Source organism: Nomascus leucogenys, chromosome 23 (assembly GCF_006542625.1).
Source record: "Nomascus leucogenys isolate Asia chromosome 23, Asia_NLE_v1, whole genome shotgun sequence".
NCBI lineage: Eukaryota > Metazoa > Chordata > Mammalia > Primates > Hylobatidae > Nomascus > Nomascus leucogenys.
In genome coordinates, this window is record NC_044403.1 from 24,526,797 (window position 1) to 24,542,722 (window position 15,926).

Genomic DNA, 15,926 nt, shown 5'->3' on the forward strand with positions numbered 1-15,926 from the left:
GTCACTTCCAATTTTCTAGACACATTATATTCTTTCATGCTTCCTTTTGCTTGAAATATATACCCCAAACACTTACCTATTTAGTAAAGTCTGAGCTCAAATGGTTTTAGTCTGGGGTTGTGTGTGTGTGTGTGTGTGTGTGTGTGTGTGTGTTTTAGAAGTGAGGTCTTGCTCTGCACCAAGCCTGCAGTGACGCAACTGCAGCCTTCAATCTTGGGCTCAAATAATCCTCCCACCTCAGCCTCCCAAGTAGCTGAGACTACAGGTATGTACCACTACGCCCAGATAATTTTTTCCTCTTCTTTTAGAGGCAGGTTCTCACTATGTTGCCCAGGCTGGTCTCAAACTCCTGGCCTCAAGCAAAATTCTCCTGCCTCAGTCTCCCGGATAGCTGGGATTACAGGCATGAGCCATGGCTCAAGTGTTAATGCATTCATTAGGTAACACATCCTCTGGAAGAATGACTTTAGGAGTCAGGGAAAACTTAACAGGCGTGTTAACATTTGCACCCAAGCCATTATCATAGTATATAATTAAGGTTTATTTTTAAAAACTAGGGTCTGCCAGTGCTATAAAATGAATTCTTAAAGTCTATGTTTAAACAATTCTATTTGTTGCAAAGACAATTTCTCTTTTTACAGGTTAAGTCATGATTGAAAACATGTTCAACAAATAAGCATGTTTAGGTAATCTGAGTTTATAAAATGCCATTTTCCTTACCAAATCAATTTTTTTTTTTTGAGACAGGGTCTAACTCTGTCACCCAGGTTGGAGTGCAATGGTGTGATCTTGGCTCACTGCAACCTCCGCCTCCTAGGTTCAAGTGATTCTCCCACCTCGGCCTCTTGAATAGCTGGGACCACAGGCACACACCGCCACACCCGGCTAATTTTTGTATTTTTTGGTAGAGACGAGGTTTCATCATGTTGCTCAGGCTCGTCTCAAACTCCTGACCTCAAATGATCCGCCTGCCTGAGCCTCCCAGGGTTGGGATTACAGGCGTGAGCCACCACGTCTGACCCATAAAACACTTTCTATATATATTTTGTCACTTAATCTGTATATAATAATGTGAGGAACACAGGCTTCTATTATCCCAATTTAAAGAAAGACCAGCCCAAGATATCACAATAGTAGACCCAAAACTGGAATTAAGATTTTGTTTCTCTATGCTTTTCTACAAAGAAATCAGAACCATCAAAGCTAATTTGGATAAAGAAAATAAATTCACATACTGAGTAATTATATGTACCAAACATAATATGAGATGGTTTATTTTTATCATTTAATCCTCACAACCATCCCTCTGCAGTGTGTTATGGTCTTCATTTGGCAGTGAAGCTGTTCTAGCAGAAAGGTTAGATAACTTGTTTAAAGTCACAGTTAGAAAGTGGTAGGGGCCAGGCACAGTGACTCACACCTGTAATCCTAGTACTTTGGGAGTCTGAAGCAAAAGGATTGCTTGAGGCCAGGAGTTTGAGACCAGCCTGGGCAACACAGTGGGACCTCATCTCTACAAAAAATAAACACTTTAGGATGCTGAGGTAGGAGGAAAGGAGTTCAAGACTAGCCTGGGCAACATAGTGGGGTCTCATCTCTACAAAAAGTGAAAAGAAAAAAAAAATTAGCCGGGTATGTTGGCACAGGCCTATGGTCTCAGCTACTAAAGAGGCTGAGGCAGGGGGTTCGCTTGAGTCTAGAAGTTCAAGGCTGCAGTGAGCTATGATCACATACTACTGTACTTCAGCCTGGGTGACAAAGCAAAACCCTGGTTCAAAAAAAAAACAAAGTTTTTCTGGAATCTAAACATTTCTCTTTTTCTCTTTTTTTTTTTTTTTTTTTTTTGAGAGGGAGTCTCACTCTGTTGCCCAGGCTGGAGCGCAGTGGGCGCAATCTTGGCTCACTGAAACCTCTGCCTCCTGGGTTCAAGCAATTCTCCTGCCTCAGCCTCCTGAGTAGCTGAAATTACAGGCACGTGCCACTACACTCGGCTAATTTTTGTATTTTTAGTAGACATGGGTTTTCGCCATGTGGGCCAGGTTGGTCTCGAACTCCTGGCCTTAGGTGATCCACCCATCTTGGCCCCACAAAGTGTTGGGATTACAGGTGTGAGCCACCATGCCCAGCCTCCAAACATTTCTAATGATTTCACTTAATAGAAAAAACTTACATCAAATTATTTCTGGAACATGGCACAGAAAACAGTTCCTAGGTTTAATGCACAGTACAGTTCAAAGTCCCAAAGTCTCATATTTAACATGATAAATGTCTGGCCTTCTGTCTAAATTTTCGTCCCAGATATTACTTTGAAAAAGGAGTTAGAAAGCTATTCATTTACTCTCAAGCCCAAGGCTTTACAGATATGGCTAACTAAATCACATGTCAAAGGAATAAACTAAAAACTGAGAACTCCAAAGCCTCAGGGAAGAATTCCAAGGTTGCTATTTGGGCAAACCTGCCTGACTTTTCAAAATGCAGTTTTCTGATAAAGTATGAAAAATTCAAATACTCCTCAAAATTGGAAAGCACAGTAGTAAGAAATGGTCTGATCTTACATAGCAATTCTATATGCCATTTTAGAGACCTTATTTCTAAATTTATAGGAACATGAAGCCAAAAGCTAGTATCAGAAGGAAAAAAAAATGTAAGAAGCTGAATACAGAATAAAAGCATTTAAGAAAGGAACAAGTTTGAATCTTTTTTGTCACAACTTGATATACAGACACTTTTGAAATAAAAGGTAGTACAATTAATCAGGCATGTAAATGTTTAAACAGATTTTTGTTTTGCCAGTTCATCAATTCACAAATTAGTACGCATTTGCTAAGAATCCAGTAGACTCCTTCAGACACTGCTCGGATAACTGATAGATAAAAAATACAGAGATTACCAAAATTAGTCTGTAAACTCCATGAAGAAAGAACCCATAACCATTTTATTCCCTGATGTTATCCCCAGTGGGAAATGCATAACCTGACATGTAACACTGAGAAGTTATGGAATAGAACATATTTTAATAATCTGCTATATCAAGTTGTAATAGAGTATCAAAAAATCATAGCTATTTTAATATTAAATAGCAGGCAAATGGGTGTCCCCATAAGATCTATTTTTTTTTTTTTAATTGAGATGGAATCTTGCTCTTTCACCCAGACTTGAGTGCAGTGGTGCAATCTAAGCTCACTGCAACCTCTGCCTCCAGGGTTCATGCAATTCTCCTGCCTCAGCCCCCCGAGTAGCTGAGATTACAGGCACACACCACCACACCTGGCTAATTTTTGTATTTTTAGTAGAGATGGGGTTTTGCCATTTTGGCCAGGCTGGTCTCGAACTCCTGACCTCAAGTGATCCGCCTGCCTCAGCCTCCCAAAGTGCTGGGATGACGGGTGTGAGCCACCGCACCCGGCCCCTGTAAGATCTAAATGCAGCTATCCAAAATTCCTAATTAATGTTTTCGGTTCTCTTAAAAAAAAAAAAAAAAAAAAGAGAGAGAGATCAGGCCTGTGCTTACTTCCCATAATGATCATATAACTGATCCAGAAATAATTAGCTTTGTTAACAAAGTTAGAAGAAAAAACAAAAACATAATTTCAGAAACAAGAAAAAAGATATAAACAGATGGGTTCCATGCAGACCAGCCTCTAGGGGAGTAGAGCTGGCTAGCTCTGTGGCTTTTGTCCTCCAAGCCAATTTTGAGTGAGGGGGAAAAAAAAAAAAACACTGAAAAAGAAAACATTAAAAATAACACCATGGCATTAGCTACCATGAAGCCAGAAAGTCAGTACTTTCCTACAAACCTAACATGTACACAGATACATATGGCATATAAATCTAAAATGTATTATGTAGATACTTTTGGAGGTACTATCTTATTTCTTAACAATCCCTCATATGACAAGCAGAAAATTCCGAGACAATTAAGAGACAATTTCCAACATCTGTACGTAATCTCCCTACTCAACCTCTCTTGAAACAACTGCACATATCAACACAGCTAACACTTAAAAATAATACTTTTTTCACTATCACAATCTCCTCCTCCCTCAGATTCTAATAACATATTACAATTTCTTTTTTTTTTTTTGAGACAGTCTTGCTCTGTTGCCCAGGCTGGAGTGCAGTGGTAAAATTTCGGCAACCTCCACCTCCCAGGTTCAAGTGATTCTTGTGCCTCAGCCTCCTGAGTAGCTGTGACTACAGGTGTGCGTCACCACACCCAGCTAATTTTTATATTTTTCACAGAGACGGGGTTTCGCCATGTTTGTTGGCCAGGCTGGTTTCGAACTCCTTTGCTTGTGACTTAATCCCACTTGCAGAATACTCTTTGTAAACTAATCTGCCATAAAACAAAGTCTCTCTATGAATGTACATCACTGAAGCGCCCCCAAAACAGTTGTCAGCAAGCAACATACAATAAAACTCACCCTCCTTACTTTATGTTTGGTTCTCTCTCTTCACATGTTGTTCGTGGGTATAGAAGTTCTTCCTCCACCCATTTTCACTCAGTTTATGTCTCTATGCCTGCTCCCCCAGAGGAAGATGATAAAAGCTACTCCTGCTTCCCAAACTGTGGAACAACTGGCTCTGCTCTGTCCCCTTTCCCCATCCCCTACCAGTGTTCATGGTTGGTCAGTCTTTCAGCTCATAGAGAGGGGAGCTTTGAGAAATAAATCTAGTGACTTACCCCAGCAGCAAATCCTAGGTGGATACAAATTGTGAAAAGGGTAATTGGGAGATATTTTAAAAGAGATATTTCTCCATGTGCCACAACAAACCGATGCCTGAAGCTGGGTTCGTGTTCACTGGTCAAATAATGTCCACTTTAGTGTGTTTCTTCACAGTATGACTGAGAAGGGGTGGAAGATTTAGAAGAGTTTACTGGTAATTTCCCTCTGGAGAGGAAAAGGGGCCTGAATGAGAAGGGAAAAAAGAAGGGGCTAATTTATTGTCACTCTCCCTGCTACTCCTAGATGCTACTACTGACAAAAGTATATTAAATAGGGATTCTAAAGAAACATGGGCAAAATAAGAAAGCTATCCACTAGAAACTAAGTAGAATTTTAGCTGGTAGCCAATGGGCTAAAGATTAAACGCTCAGTTCCTTACCCCCTGCGGGGGGCAAGGCAGGAAGAGGAAAGTGGCTCTTGACTGAGTGGAGGATTGTATGTGACTGAATTTGCTGTTCCCCTTCTTGGCTCTGTTCTCAGAATCACAGACTGCCCCCCTCCCTGACAAGCGGACTCCAGCACCTGGTAGGGGTAAGAGAAGACAAGAGAGAAAAAAGGGAGACAGAGAAAGATAAAAAACATCAACAGCCATGTTGCCAAACTAACAACTAAATCAATGACATGAAAGAAGGAAATTAACAGCACTAACCAAGATAGAAAGGAATAAAATAGGATTGATTACCTCAAGACAAAATAGGCCTCCTCCCCTTTAACACAATAACCAAATAAAACAGGAACCATTGGAAAAGAAATTTAACTATGATTATTTTTAAAATTAGAGGTTTACATAGTAAAATTTAGGAAATAAATGTTAAATCTCCGCGACTGGAATTTCAGAGAGTGTTTTATTCCAAATGAATATCTTAAAAGTATTCTCATAATTGCTTTTAAGAAATCATTTTTTAAAATAGAAATGACCTTTAAGCTACCCAATATTGTGAAAGTAACAAAAATGAGATTTAAAAACATTTAAATTTAAATGGTTATAGTTAATAAAGAACATCCATAAATATAATGAACATATCAAGCCCACAAAAAAAAAAAATCTTCATAGTAGGCTGCCCATATACTTTCTATACCGATTTAGAGTTAAACCTAACTCCACGAAGATGTGGTAACAATACATATAACTAATGGGAAAATGACAGCATACTGAAAGAATTTACATAGCAGTTGCATCGAGCATGGTTAGTGTAATAACGCCACTCACAGAACAGAATTACCACCCCATCGCTATTCGCAAATACAAATGGGATAAAACAGTGGAATAACAAATGTGTGATCAGAGATAAGGATATATTAATAAGGGGAGACTGAAATTATCACCACTCTGGTTTGCGTTTTTTTGGGGGGGCGGGTGAGGGGCAAGTAGTGTAATATTTACATCATGCTCAAATTTTCAAAGAATCAAAACTAGACAAGCAATTATTTGGTCATCCCCTTCTCATTCAGAGGGCTGTCAAAGGAGAAGGTGGAATGACTGCCACTCTCTAAAATTTACACGTAAGGAGGAAAACGTGGAATCGAATACAGTAACTGCGGGACCGCACCACATGATCCTCCTCCCGCGGTCGCTCCATAGAATTTGTGGGAATGGGGGGCGGGGGGTGTCGCCGCAATCCCGAGGACAGGTCAGCAGCCCGCAGGTCCGACTCCAGCCGGCGTTCCCGGGGTTACCACACCCCCTCGCCGGCGGGGAAACCATACTCCTTACACGCCCGAGGTCGCCGCCCCCTCAACACAGCTCGCCCGGTCTCACGCACACGCCACGGGCCGGCGCCTCCCGGCACACGCGCGAAGGCCGGGCCCCGCCTCGCTCCCCACCGACTCCGCGGAGCGGCGACCACTGGCCTCAACTAGCCCCGGACCCCGGGCGCGCTCGGCCCGGTCCCCTCCCCGGCCCAGCCCCCGCTAGTCGGGGGATCCATTCCGCTGAACTCGCCCACTCGGGAGGGCGCGCCTTCGCCTCACTGCTCTACACCCGGGGGCAGCAGCGGTCGTACCGCTCACCTGGTTCGGGGGGCTCCTCCCTCGCTCTCGGCCGACTGAGCCGGGCTGGGGCCTTCGAGGAAGCGCGGGCCGCCGGGCGGCTGGAAGTGGGGGGAAGGAGAGGAGGGGGAGGGGGTCGGGATACCGGGAGCCGCCTCCTTTCTCCTACGCCGACCCCGGCTCCCGCAGGCTGGCCGGGCGTCCTCGCACACTCGCCCAGTTTCTCACAGCCTCGCGTCCCGTCAGCCTCTCCCTCACCCCACTCCCACACACTCTCACTCCCACACACTCACACCCGGCCGCTCCTCGTTCCCTCACTCGCCTGCCGCGCGCGCGCGACCCCGCTCACACACAGCGCGCGCGACGCCGGCGGAGACCGCCCCGCTCCCGCAGACCGAGCGCCACCCGCCCGCCCGCTTGCAGAGGACCGGCGCGCGCCCCGGCCCCGCCCTCCTGGCGCGGCGGCGCGGCGGCGCGGCGGGCGGGGGGCGGCGGCCGGAGCCGGGGGCCGGGCCAGCGCGCCGAGCACTGCCGAGCGGATCTGACACCTGCGTCGAGACCCGCCCTCCCAGCTCCTCGCCCGCACCCGAGCCATCGCTGGCCTCGGGGGAAGAGAGGCGATGGATCGCCCGCGGGGAGCGAAAAGGGAGCGCGAGGGCGCTCCGAGGACGCGCCTCCCCACCCGCCCCGAAACCGTCTTCACTGAGAAAGGGAAACGGATGGGGGGGGCGAGGTTTGCTCCCAACTCGAAACCGCGAGATTAGTCCCTTCCGTTGTACGCCCTCCCCGCCCTCACATTCCCTGCTCAGGCCCCATCCATCTGCGCCTGGAGCCCCGACGCGAGCCCCCGACCCCCTCGGGCGCTGCCCACATCCCGACGCCTCCCGCCCAGCCCTTCCGCCGGCCGCCGCCCGGAGTCCCCGCTTACGGTGGTTCCTCCCTCCGGTAGGCAAAGATATGGAGACAAAGATCATTCATACCTAGAAGGTCTTTATCCGTGACTGGAGTAAAGACAATACCTCTGTATATTGAGAGGCAAATTTAAAACCACACGATAAATTTCCTGGCTGAAACGGGTTTGGAGATACCGGCGGGGTGGATAGCGCCAGCTCTGCGCCCTAGAAACCAGCGTAAACCTTGGACAAGTTAGTTGCTACGCTTCCTCTGAGCCTTTGTTGTGAAAAGATAAAAGAGTACAGTCCGGAGTCGTTGTGAGAATGAAATGAGATATTTTAAGAGCATTTTGTAAATTCTAAAACTATGTATAAAAAATAAAAGTATAGCCCAAAGGAGGCTACGAATATGAATGTGTTCAACTACGCTATTACTTTTTCTTAAGGAGAAAAAAAGAAAGGGCTACAGACGACCTCCCAGGTTTACATGGAAGATTCACTTCCAAATAACTTCAGTCACCAGAGACACCAGGTGTGTGAGGTACAGTAATGTGCTCACCAGTTTGCCTTCTTGCTGGTCTCAGCCGTCGCAGTGACCTCAGCTAACAACTTTTCACTGCTCCTCTCCCAGTCAATTGACAATATAATTTCATTTTCTGCTTTTAAAAAAATTTTTGACAAATTTCAGCGTCTCGAGAGTCCTTTAAAAGATGTAGCATAACCCAGGGTGGCAACTTCCAGACTGCCCTGATTGGATTTATGGTTCCACTACCTATGTGATCCTCTGCAGTAACTTAACCTCTCTGTATCTTTATCTGCTGAGCTGTAAAAGTGAGAATAAAAATAGTTACCTACTTCATGGAGTTGTCATAAGGAGTAAATGAGTTAATAAGTATATAATATTTAACACCTGACACAGATCAAGTGCTGTTCAAAGTGTTTACTGCTATTATGTTACATCAGTGAGTAACCTAGGATAGGCGTCTAGTTTTACAAAATTTAGAGGAACAAACGCCCTATAAGATAGATACACTATCTTGAGAACAAAGGGGATAAGGTCTACACAGCTAAAATGTTGCTATTTACTTCCACTCTGATATTCAGCCCCCTGGGACATAAAGTATATTCAACTCAAAGACCAAGAGAAGCATTTTGTGATCAAGGGAAGCTTGAGCACAGATATACTAACACTGAAAATCTGACAAAATAAACCTAGTGAAATTGACACAGGGAAAAAATTGTACAGAGGATCAATAATAATATTTAATTAACCTATTCCTTCAGTCCCACTCTTAAAGAATCCAATTGGTGGTAACTGCATCCCCAGAAAAAGTGGGTTGTACTAGTGAAACTGTGCATAGGAAGTATGACTATTAACTCACTTGCCACTTGCCCTTAAAAGTTGTTATTCGGGGCCGGGCGTGGTGGCTCACGCCTGTAATTCCAGCACTTTGGGAGGCTGAGGCAGGCGAATCACCTGAGGTGGGGAGTTTTGAGACCAGCCTGACCAACATAGAGAAACCTTGTCTCTACTAAAAATACAAAATTAGCCAGGCGTGATAGCGCATGCCTGTAATCCCAGCTACTCAGGAGGCTGAGGCAAGAGAATCGCTTGAACCTGGGAGGTGGAGGTTTCAGGCCGAGATGGTGCCATTGCACTCCAGCCTGGGCAACAAGAGCAAAACTCTCTCTCAAAAAAAAGTTGTTATTCAGTTTATTGCTACTATGTGCCATACACATTCTAAGATATTCTCATGTATATAACAACGTTGCTTTTGACTTAAGCTAATAGGGAGTAAAACAAAACTCAGGAGGGTATTTAAAAAAACAAAGCCAATGATAAAGCTTAAACAGATTACCATTATCATGATATTGTTAAGATAATGTTTATGTGAGTAATGATCAAATTCATACATCATACTTTTTGTATGAAGTAATAAGGAGGCAAAAATTATTTACACCATTTCCATATTGGAAACCCAAGGTTCAGAAAGGCTGTACATAGATTCAGTCATAATCTTTGAGCATTCATGGTTGATATGTTTAGGCGGCTATGGACTCACATCTCCTTTGGGTAGCAACACCTGCTCAAAAATATTTTAAGTAGTTTTTCTTTTTTTTCTTTTTTTTTTTTTTTTTTTGAGACAGAGTCTCGCTCTGTCACCCAGGCTGGAGTGCAGTGGCGCGATCTCGGCTCACTGCAAGCTCTGCCTCCCGGGTTCACGCCATTCTCCTGCCTCAGCCTCTCCGAGTAGCTGGGAATACAGGCACCCGCCACCACGCCTGGCTAATTTTTTTTTTTTTTTTTGTATTTTTAGTAGAGACGGGGTTTCACCATGGTCTCGATCTCCTGACCTCGTGATCCTCCCACCTCGGCCTCCCAAAGTGCTGGGATTACAAGCGTGAGCCACCGTGCCCGGCCAAGTAGTTTTTCTTGGCATAATTATGCACCACTCATTTTTAACCAGTGAATTAATATTTTTCAGGAAGTTCAGAGGTATGGGGGGGAGGGTCAATTGAATCCCCTGGGAAGACATACTGTACGTAACCTAGCATGTCTGGAGTCAGATCAATCTGATTTGAAATCCAGCTGCATTTACTAGCAGCATGAGATTGTTGCTTAACTTCCATAAACCTCAGTTTTCTCATCAGCAAAATGAAGATCATATTAGCACCATTTTATTAAAATAGAAGGATGAATAAGGTAACTCAAACATAATGCATAACATAGTAAGTCTCAATGAATGTTAGCTATTATTATTCAAGGCTAATTGATACCAAAACAGTCAAATAGCAATCAAAGAGAAATTATACAATGTTTAGATATGTGTGATAATCATACAAATAGTTATACCTATTTACTGCATATCCCTATGAGTGTGAGACCAACTCTATGGGTGAGTAATGTCTTTGAGATGAAGTTAGGGTTCATCCTTTGCCTGCACCAAAACATCCTAGACACATGAGAATCAACAGGAGGGACCAGGCAGGGTGGCTCATGCCTGTAATCCCAGCACTTTGGGAGGCCGAGGCAGGTGGATCACCTGAGGTCAGGAGTTCGAGACCAGCCTGGCCCACATGGTGAAACTCTGTCTCTACTAAAAATACAAAAATTAGCCGGGAATGGTGGCAGGTGCCTGTAATCCCAGCTACTGGAGAGGCTGAAGCAGGAGAATCATTTGAACCTGGGGGTGGAGGTTGCAGCAAGCCAACATTGGGCCACTGCACTCCAGCCTGGGCAACAGATGGGTACTCCATCTCAAAAAAAAAAAAACAAAAAAAAAAACCAGGATGCCGAGTGTGATGGCTCACACCTGTAATCCCAACACTTTGGGAGGCTGAGACAAGAGGATCGCTTGAATACGCGAGTCCGAGACTAGCCTGGGCAACACAGGGAGAACCTGTCTCTATTTTTATTGTTTTTTTGTTTTGTTTTGTTTTTTTGAGATGGAGTCTGGCTCTGTCACCCTGGCTGGAGTGCAGTGGTGAGATCTTGGCTCGCTGCAACCGCCACCTCCCAGGTTCAAGTGATTCTCCTGCCTCAGCCTCCTGATTAGCTGGAATTACAGGCGCCCATCTAATTTTTGTATTTTTAGTAGAAACTTGGGGTTTCACCATGTTGGCCAGGCTAGCCTCGAACTCCTGACCTCAAGTGATCCACTCACCTGAGCCTCCCAAAGTGCTGGGATTACAGGCATGAGCCATCTCACCTGGCCCCTGTCTCTATTTTTAAAAAATAAATAGAATCAACAGGAGAGCTCCCAAAAGCTGATTAAATCAGCATTGGCATCCAGGCAGCAATATTTTTTCAGAGCCCTCCAGGGGATTTTAATACACAACCAGGGTAAAGACCCAAGTTTACAAAACAGAGATGTTAGAATTAACTATACCATTTGGTTGTGCTGAAATACACATGTTATCTAGCCATTTCGGCTAATCAGTCAGATTAGCTGATTAGAATATGACAACTAAATTTGCAGTACAGGCCGGGTGTGGTGTCTCACATGTGTAATCTCAGCATTTTGGGAGGCTGAGGTGGGCAGATCACCTGAGGTCGGGAGTTCAAGACCAGCCTGGTCCAACATGGTGAAACCCCATCTCTATTAAAAACACAAAAATTAGCTGGGCGTGGTGGTGGGCACCTGTAATCCCACCTACTCAGGAGGCTGAGGTAGGAGAATCACTTGAACCTGGGAGGCAGATGTTGCAGTGAGCTGAGATAGTGCCACGGCACTCCAGTCTAGGTGACAGAACGAGACTCCGTCTCAAAAAAAAAAAAAAAAAAAGAAAGAAAAAGAGAAAATATTGCAGTACAAACCATTTTTAAGTTTTTGATGGGATAATATGAAGGTACTGGGGGGAAGGCCTATAAAAGTGCGGGTTTAATGAAAACAAAATCTCCCCTAACAGAGTTACCCAGGTCCAGTCAACCCCACGTTTCTGATTCTACTTGAGTACACAGTGTATCTACATCAGCCAGAAAAACACAATTTACAAATGAAATAACAATAAATTGTTTGTCTATTGCAGGTCAAGCAAAAACCTTTAAGTGCCTATACACATCATCTGTTGCAAATCATTTCCCCCTGGGTTTGAAGACAAGGAAACTAGCGGGGATTTGATCAAAACTAGAGGCCTCGAAGTAATGAAGAGAATTGTAAACAAGAATTTCATCTTTGAGATGGTTATCATCAGTACCTAAAATAGTGTTCTTTGTGGATTATCTAACGTTATTACTGCAAAATTCATGTGGCTGGAGAAAAGGTGGTTGGTGTCTAATGTCAGAACCTTGACTAGCAAATGAGGAACGGTAGCAGCAGCTGCAGTAAATCTAGCTCTCCCCACTGCTTCCTCTCCTGGAGCCAGCCGGCTAGAACCAGCCTGACAGTCTTTGCAGTCTTTGCAGTAGAATAGCTAAACACTGATCTAGCCTTTCTCCACCCACATCCCTCCTCCTTTTCCCTGCTCCATCTCAGCACATTAAACTGAGCTTTCTCTCTATGCTAAGAAAATGCAGATGCCAGACACAAAGGGAGGAAAGACCATACATTGGCTGAATCACAGAAGAGAAAGAATGGGTGGAAAGAAGACAGTCTTGGCAAGAAACATGATATAGGTTTTCCCCCCACTTCTTTAATTGTATCTGGTTAAGATTTTTTTTTTCCCTCTACCACATAGAAATTACCTGGAATGCTTGTTTAAAATGCAGATTCCTTGACCTCTGCCTCTGACCTGAATCAGCCTGTGTACCTGCATTTCTTGAGCAACTCAAAGCATCTAAAATCAGCAATTTATCTGCATTTGGAATAAGCATACTAAATGATCTTTAGACACATGAAAGTTTGAGCAGTATCTTAGAGACCAAAATAACTATTTGTAAAATGCTCTTTATTTAAAGCCCTCAACATTTATAAACTCATTGTACCCTCAAGCAACATTCTAAGGTTGAGGAAATATTGTTAGTCCTCTCTGACTGAAGAGAAAATGAGGCAATGAGATTAAATCATTGGCAGCAATTTCCTAGTCCTGATTTCCCTGTCTTTGGGAGGATCTTAGAAGTATAACAACCTGGGAAGAATGAAAGAAGAAAAAATGAAATAAGAAAATATGGAAAGGCATATTAGATGTGTTCTCATCTAAAGAATAGAGGAAGCATCAAGTATCAAAGAAAAAAAAAACCCTCTCGGTGCAGAGAAACATGACTGAATTTGTAGATAATGCATCCATAGAATCCAACCACAGAAATGATAATATGCAAACCACATAAGGGGTGTGTGCATCTGTCACACATCTATGTCACCAGCAACACCTTGAATGATGAGTAAACATTTACAGATTAAATGAATGAATGAAGTCTGGAAGCATCCTAATGGCCTGGCACCACCATAATTGTCCTGATCTGCCTTGCTGTTTTTTGTACAATGAAAGAATTAGACTGGGGAGCCCTGTTCAGTAGTCTAAGTTCATGTGGTTATCCTAGGTTCAAAGAAACATCAGTTTATTTCTATTCAATCTAAATTCTTAACCTGTCCTATTTCCTAATTCTTTTCTTTTTTGTTTGTTCGTTTGTCTTTTTGAGACAGTCTCACTCTGTCACCCAGGCGGGAGTGCAGTGGCTCGACCTCTACTCCAACCTTTGCCTCCTGGGTTCAAACAATTCTGGTGCCTCACCCTCCGGAGTAGCTGGGGTTACAGGCATGAACCACCACACCCGGCAAATTTTTGTATTTTTAGTAGAGATGGGGGTCTCACCATGTTGCCCAGGCTGGTCTTGAACTCCTGCCTTCCTTGGCCTCCCAAAGTGCTGGGATTGTAGGCGTGAGCCATCACGCCCGGCCCCTGATTTTGTTTTTAAATCACTGAGCTAATTTACTCATTTTTAAAAAATCTTTGCTTTTCCTGTTTAACCTTTCTTCCAGCAACTCTTGAATTCCCAAACTCTTTTTCTTTCCTTGATTTCTCTTCTCTTTCAGTACCTTTCAATTTTGGTTTCATGCTAACAAAAAGCTACAAAGTAAGATGAGACTGTGAAAAGAAAGAAAGAAAAAATGGCCAGGTGCCTCATGCTTGTAATTCCAGCACTTTGGGAAGCCAAAACAGGAGGATCGCTTTGCGGCCACGAGTTTGAGACCAGCCTGGACAATATAGTGAGACTACATCTCTACAAAAACTTTGTACTTATTTATTTTTTTGAGACAGAATCTCACTCTGTCACCCAGGCTGGAGTGCAGTGGCGCGATCTTGGCTCACTGCAACCTCCACCTCCCGGGTTCAAGCGATTCTCCTGTCTCAGACCCTCCAAGTAGCTGGGATTACAGATGCCTGCCACCATGCCTGGCTAATTTTTTTTTTTTTTTTTTAGTAGATATGGTGTTTTACCATGTTGGCCAGGCTGGTCTCGAACTCCTGATCTCAGTTGATCTGCCTGCCTTGGCCTCCCAAGGTGCTGGGATTACAGTCGTGAGCCACTGTGCCCAACCCTACAAAAACCAAAAACTTTTTAAAAAAAAATATGGCCAAGTGTGGTGGCACATGCCTATAGTCCCAGCTGCTTGGAAGATTGAGGCAGGACTGCTTGAGCCCAGGAGTTCTAGGTTGCAGTTAACCATGATCATGCTACTGCACTCATACAGGTTCCCATCTTTCTTATTGTTTCCCAGAACTTTTCTGGGTAACTGGGGCAGACAACATAGATACTTGCTTAATAAATAAACGGTAAATGTAGACTTAGGCATGAGGATCACACCACAGAAATACTTGAAACACATAGTTACATCACTGTCCCCAGTCTCATAATAAACCTATCATATCTTAGAACATGGAATGTTCTAACCCTACTGGGTTTGGATTATCTTTATTTTTTGTTTTGTTTTGTTTTTTGAGACGGAGTCTCGATCTGTCGCCAGGCCGGAGTGGAATGGCGCAATCTTGGCTCACTGCAACCTCTGCCTCCCGGGTTCAAGTGATTCTCCTGCCTCAGCCTCCCAAGTAGCTAGGATTACAGGCATGCACCACCACACCCAGCTAATTTTTGTATTTTTAGTAGAGAGGGGTTTTCACCATGTTGGCCCGGATGGTCTCGATCTCTTGACCTCATGATCCACCTGCCTTGGACTTCCAAAGTGTTGGGATTACAGGCGTGAGCCACTGCACCTGGCATGGAGTATCTTCTTTTTACAGATGAGCAAACAGAGACAACAGTGAGGTTAAGTAACTTGTCCAAAGTCACTCAGCTAGCAAGATAGCAGAGCCAAGATTTGAATCCAAGTAGCAAAGTACATGCTCTTAACTGCTTTGTCAAACACTTTTTGTAATCCCTCCGAAGACTATAAAAGGGATTGTCTGCAGTTTCCCCCACTTCTTAGTGAAGTTTTACTTAGATATCAATGCCTGCTGTTTGGGTTCACGCTTCAGTAGCATTTACCAACATGTGAAAAATAATGGTACATACATTATAATTTGCCACAAAGGACCTAAGAATCCATTAACTGAGCATCACCTCTAAAGATTCAACAAAAAATTGTTACTAACACATACATGATTCTTCAAAAATGTATGGATTCTATTTTGATAAAGTATAACTCCATTTAAGGCATAAATGGATTTTCTACAGTCATAGAAGCTTTTTATCAATTATGCTTTTTCTCGAACTTCAGGCATGAAAAAATGACTGTATTGTAGGTAACTGTAAAATGTTTTGAGGTTTAAAAAGGGACCCACTGACATGCTGAGACAAAGAGGGTTTAGCAGAAAATCCTGAGTTTAGTGGAGAAAACATGGCTTATTGCCTAATAGAGTGGCCAAAAGTAGGTCAGAG

General features: G+C 43.7%; 1 protein-coding gene across 17 annotated transcripts in view; it reads right to left on the bottom strand.

Annotated features, from left to right (window-relative positions):
- Positions 1-7,137, bottom strand: part of RIMKLB (ribosomal modification protein rimK like family member B) — a 72,659-nt gene extending 65,522 nt beyond the window's left edge. For 8 of the 17 annotated variants that reach the window (XR_004028270.1, XR_004028261.1, XR_004028268.1 and 5 more), the window contains exons 1-2: positions 6,738-7,112; positions 4,425-5,249 (exon numbers count right to left, since the gene is read on the bottom strand). The gene's annotated coding sequence lies outside the window, so the exon portion shown is untranslated. Of the gene's footprint in view, positions 1-4,424; positions 5,250-6,737 lie in introns of all 17 variants that reach the window. The other 9 variants (XR_004028275.1, XR_004028272.1, XR_004028265.1 and 6 more) reach the window with 5 other exon arrangements.
- Between the last annotated feature and the right edge of the window lie 8,789 nt (positions 7,138-15,926).